This window comes from Saccostrea cucullata, unplaced genomic scaffold, assembly GCF_032062105.1.
Source record: "Saccostrea cucullata isolate Sc308-1 unplaced genomic scaffold, CSIRO_AGI_Scuc_v1 ctg5783, whole genome shotgun sequence".
Classification (NCBI taxonomy): Eukaryota; Metazoa; Mollusca; class Bivalvia; order Ostreida; family Ostreidae; genus Saccostrea; species Saccostrea cuccullata.
This window is the reverse complement of record NW_026931919.1, coordinates 41,164-47,500: the sequence shown is the minus strand read 5'-3', so window position 1 is coordinate 47,500 and position 6,337 is coordinate 41,164.

Here is a 6,337-nt window from a genome sequence, read left to right as displayed (position 1 = left end):
TCGGTTAATATTTTGTAATACATTACTGAAGCAAAGATGTTCATCTCAACCATCTACAACTATATATTATGATTTCCATGTCGTATGGTACATAATTAGGGGCCACAAGGGGCCAGAATGCTAAATCTTTGATGGTTTATATCTCAAAAGGGAGAAATATTTTGATAAGCAATATTGAACAAAAGATGTTCAAAATAATGTTCTAAACAATATGCAACCTTTCATTTTTTGCTAAACGTCCCCATTAAGGAGTTGAAGGGTTGGCCCCTAAAAATTTCTTTTTCTAATATCTCAAAAACGAAAAAGAATTTCTGAACAATTGTTGAACACAAAATGTTCAAAATCTTAAGATCTTTAAGATGATATGAAAAAAGAGGACCGATTCCTAAAATTAGGGGCCGTTAGGGGGAAAGGCCGATTTTTAAAAGACTTTAATGTTCAATGTCTTTTTACAGATTGTGGTAAATCATTATTTTAGATCCGACTTAGGTAAAACCTTTTTAGGGTCAGTAGGGATGTTATGTAGATTTGCCGAACGAAGGTCATTTTGTGCGCACGTGCTTGCAAGAGCGCGCACGTGCAACACATGAAATGACCAATATAATGGATATTGCTGTAACTTTTCTTTCTCTTGATGAATTTTTTTGAAACTCATAATGTAAGGATACATTAGTAGCATAGACAAGATGGCATCATCAAAATAGCAAGATCTTACGCGCATGCACGTGCGCTTCACTCTGATTGGCTGAAACTAAAGTCTCAATATCTTTCTTGTTTCTTGTCATAATCTTTTGAAATTTTGGACATAGTCCTACATTACGAAGATCTACAGCATGATATATAAAAAAGAATCATGAAATCATGCGCCTGCGTGCGTGCTGCAATCTGATTGGCTGAAAGTTAAAATGGCTATATCTCCTTTGTTTTTTGACGAAATGCTTTGAAATTTAAAACATAGTCATGCATTAAGATATCCTAAAATATGATGTAGAAAAAATTCATAAAATCACGTGCATGCACGTGTGCTGCAATCTGATTGGCTGAAACTTTATATGGCTATATCTCCTTTGATTTTTGACGAAATGCTTTGAAATTTAAAACATAGTCATGCATTACATAATCCAACATTAAGATATCCTAAATATGATATAGAAAAAAACTCATGAAATCACGCGCATGCACGTGTGCTGCAATCTGATTGGCTGAAACTTTATATGGCTATATCTCCTTTGTTTTTTGACGAAATGTTTCGAATTTTAAAATATAGTCATTCATTTAGATATCCTTCAATACGATAAAGATAAAGATTTATGAAAGAACGCGCATGCATGTGTGCTGTAATCTGATTGGCTGAAACTTCAAATGGCTATAACTCCCTTGTTTTTCTACCAAACATGATGGGATTTAGAACATAGATAAATATAAGGGACTCCTACAAGAAGGTGTAGTCATTATGCACGTGCTTGCACGTGCGTGCACGTTAAATGAGTAAAATTAAAAATACTCTCGAATGAGTGAATTTTTTAATACTTTTGGATTAAATGCTTTGATATTAAGTATATTAAAATTTGAGATAGTGTAGACAAGATAATATGGTCGTTATGCACATGAACACGCGTGCAATGCCTTTTTTAAACATATTCAGTATTTTTCTGGGAAGACCTTGATTAAGTCTAAATTCCATAAAATGTTTCTAATATAATAGAGATTACAGGGAATATGGCACCAAAAGGGAGTTGGGGAGCGTTTGGGGAACATCTGTAACGGTCCCCGTTACAATTAGCACTAGTTATTATTATTATTATTATTCTTTTTTTCTTATTTGTTCTACCGGTACTTTTTTGTCCGGAAGTGTTCTCAGAAACTGTTCACCCAACTAAGTTAAAACCTTTTTAGGGTTAATAGGTGTGTAGTGTAGGTGTGCGGAACGAAGGTCATTTTGCCCGCATACGCCTGCACGTGCGTGCGTGTGAAATGAGTGAAGTGACAGATATATTTAAAATAGCCATACCTTTTGCATTTTTTAATGAAATGTTTTGAAACTCATTATATAAGGATATATTGATAGTGTAGATACTATGACAATGTCAAATTAGCACGAACTCACGCGCATGCACGTGCACTTTACTCTAAATGGCTGAAACAAATATATCGATATCTTTTCTGTTTTTTGACGAAATGCTTTTAAATTTTGAACATAGTCATGACTTAGGATATGCTACAATTTGATATATACAAATTTTCATGAAAACACGTGCATGCACGTGCACTTAAATCTGATTGGCTGAAATTTTAAATGGCTATATCTCCTTTGTTTTTTCATGAAATACTTTGAAATTTTAAATATAGACATGCATTAGGATATCCTGCAATATGATATACAAAAAAATTCAGGAAATCACGCGCATGCACGTGTGCTGCAATCTGATTGGCTGAAACTTCAAATGGCTATATCTCCTTTGTTTTTTGACGAAATGCTTTGAAATTTAAAACATAGTAATGCATTAAGATATCCTACAATATGATTTAGAAAAAAATTATTGAAATCACGCGGATGCACGTGTGCTGCAATTTTCGTTGTTTTCGAGGTATGAAGAGGCCCGCAAATTCATGTTCACCATGAAATGTTTAATGTGACATACATAACTACTCAACAATCCTACATCCACGAAATCAAATCCCCATGAACCAAACCTTTTTACTCAAACCACAGAAACTGGACCCCACGAAAATGTGTGATTTTACAGTATATGGCATGCAATAAAACTTATGTCTTTGTCAAATTTACTGGAAAGAAAGACGGGTCCTTCTTTCCCGATCATAAAGCATTAGATGTAATAAGCTGTAACAAAAACAAATACACGATTTACCAGTGTAACGACAAAGATAGTACCAGCTTTTTCTTTACAACTCATTTATTATCTTGTTTTAAATATTAAGAGAAGAAATATAGAGGAATAATATTTTTTTTAAAAATTCTTCACAAGAACAAAGCCGGGCCCAATTAATCAAAATGATAAGAAAGGAATCTAGGGTAAATTCAGGTTTGTTTTTTGTTTTTTTTTTTTCAAATCAGGAAGGAAAAATTGAATAATCGTAAAATGTTATTAATTAAAACAGAACATGTTTCCCGCAAAATAGTTTTATATTCAGATGTTTGTCAATAATTACTTACCTTTGTCTTTTAGGGTCATTTTTAGTACACAACAGTACAAAAATGAATGAAAACTATCAAAATTAAAAAAGATAACCCATTTCTTAAGAAATATGAAAACAGCAGTTTCACACACATACTTTTTAAAGATATTAACTATAATGACTTACATTTTGCTCCATTTTAAAAATACTGATAATGCATGTAATCCCATTTTATAGTAATGCTTTCTCGCGAAAGGAAGTGTGCCCAACATGTTAATATCTGTTTTAGGTACTATACTAATAAGCTTAGTACATAGTTATAATGGACAATGGTGCAGAATTGTAAATATCAAATCCCTTTAGGTCAAAGGTATCAAAGGTAATCCAGTGATTATATGCTAAAAATAAATTAAAGCTTTAAAATCTGCTCCTTGGTATTAATTAAACATTTATTATGTGCAAAGAAGCAAGGTAGTCTTAAAATGTTCCGAAATTGTGAACTATTTGGCCCCAAGGTCAGGGTCTCTGTGGGGCTGTAACACTACTGATTATATAGTAGATATGCATTTTCCTTCTGTTTCTCTTATCTGTTTCGGGGTATTAGGTAACCAAACTAAGCAGGCTGTGTAAAGTTATGATATCCAATGACGTTTCTTTTAAAGTTGTTAATTTCATGGTCTTTGGTTTAAAAGACAAACCAATTTCAATCCCAGAAAAGTTCTTAAATGTTAATCAGGTTTACTATAAGGCCCATGGACCTCATTTTAATTGAAAATTTGCATTGATAAATTCAACTCCATCATCAAAATTATTTTTGTAAAAATTGTAGTTAGATTTTCTGATATATGCTTTCCTAAAGGCTGACAAGTGATATACATGCACATGTACCCTAAGTGATAGGTTCTTTTGCAACCTGCTTGGAATTAATGCAAACAGTCTTATACCCCATTCATACGACATGATTTACATACCTCAGTATGTTTTACACATAAGTAAATTTACTCATGTGTGCAATTTATGTCGTATGAACGGATTTACTCATATGCAAATTCTGCACAGTGGAGTTAATTTACACCTGGTCAGAACTAGGTGCAAATTAACTTTTGCATACCTTTTGTTGCAAATTATTAGTTCATGTGTGTAAATTTTGTCGTATGAACACGCAGCAAATTTACTTATGTATGTATTTTGTTTTGTTTATTGCATAAATCTCCATTTAAAGTGTTGTTTCGGTTGTGTATGTATTGGTACGTAAAATATAAGTTGGTAAACATGGTGGCTAAAAGGCAAAACTCTAAACAATGAGCCATTATCTCCTCTGAGATAAATTTTCGAATTTGCAAAAACGAGGGTATCTTGCACCCTTTCTGGCAAACTTTTGTTTATATCTTAAAAGATAACAAGAGATGTTTGTAAAACACTTATGCCCCCCTCCCCCCAAATTGGAATTTTTTCCAAGTCCAAAAGGGCATAACTCTGTCAAAAATGGTGCGGTTATACCCAAAACAGATCTTGACCTACATATTAATGTGATATATCTGAATATCAAATTTCATTTCGGTATGTGCAACGGTTGCAAAGAAAATGAGCCGAAACTGCAAATTGAAATTTTTCTAAGTTCAAGGGGCAAGGGGCATTACTCTGTCAAAAATGGTGCGATCGTACCCAAAACAGAACTTATCCTAGATATTCATGAGATATATCTGTATACCAAATTTCATTTCAGTATGTACAACAGTTGCAAAGAAAATGAACAGAAGCTGCAAATAATTGAAATTAATTAACTCTGTCAAAAATGGTGCGATCGTACCCAAGACAAAACCTGACCTAGATATTCATGTGATATATCTGTATACCAAATTTCATTTCAGTTTGTGCAACGGTTGCGAAGAAAATGAGCGGAAACCAAGTGGACCGACAGACCGACCGACCGACAGACAGCAGCAAAGCAATAATAATAGTTGTGGTCGCTAACAAGTGCCCTGTAGGATCAATAAGTAGTGCCCTTACAAGTTTTCTCCTTTGGAATGCCCCGAAGCTATGATAGGAACATGCGTTCCATCAATTGCTCGGGCCCAATTACCGTTTAGTTCTTGATGACTTTCTTCTACCCTTCTCTGTTTTTAATCGAGGAAAGCTACTCATATATAAGTTAATGTTACAGGAATTTCAATAAACTCGTTGACAGTAGTAAGCCTTTGGAAGTATCCTCTTTGACTCTTTAGCTCCTATTTTGTATAGTTTTATGGATTTTGATATTGAATATTATTCTCTCTCTATATCCTACCTGTATCATATTCAAGAGGATATTTTATAATTTTCCTCACACACTTGATGGACTGTAGATTTCCCGACACCAAAAACATTCCAATCGTCCTATTTCTGCTAAAGACGTCAATCAGTAGATGGCAACAGTCATCTTTTTCTTTACATCCTACGGCTCTTACAGTAAATAAAAATTTTAATATTTTTTTTCTTCTTTGTGTGTAAATTCTTATACCATTCATTGTCCTTAAAACGTTAAGTTCTTTTTCTTTAGTACCAGTATATATATTAGTGGATCGGATTTTCACCCTAGTCTTTAAGGAACATTCAAAAGTTAGGTTTTTACCCAAACAGTAAGAAAATACACTTTTTGTATAAAAATTCACAATTTTGAATCTGTCCATCTCCTTATTTTATATGAAAATATGAGGATTTACTAACAATACATAAATCTCGCCTGAACGCATAGCAAATTAACTTTTACTTACGTGTGTAGATTTACTAATATGTAAATTTGCACACATAAGCAAATTTTCATCGTATGAATGGGGTATTAGAGTTTATTTTATAAACATATCAATAAGGTTTTCTCTAGTTTATAAATATTTGTTGTGTTATGTACGACGGCGACTATTCTTCAGCTCTTCAGATAAGCCGAAAAAACATGCAACAAACTTTAATGTTTTTTTACTATTCTTTGTATACGATTTTATAAATCTTTTAACTCAAGGCTTGTGGTTACAAAATAGTAATTGATATCTTAGATGTGTTTTGTGGTCAGGTTTTTATCGCATTTGATTGCCATTGATAAAATAAACCACAAAATCAAAGACATAGCGACTTGTGCCACATTTTGACGTTTTGGTCATAACTATCGGATCTTTCATGGTTAGTAGTTGGCTATGATTTTTATCCAACAAGTTGTGTATTTTTA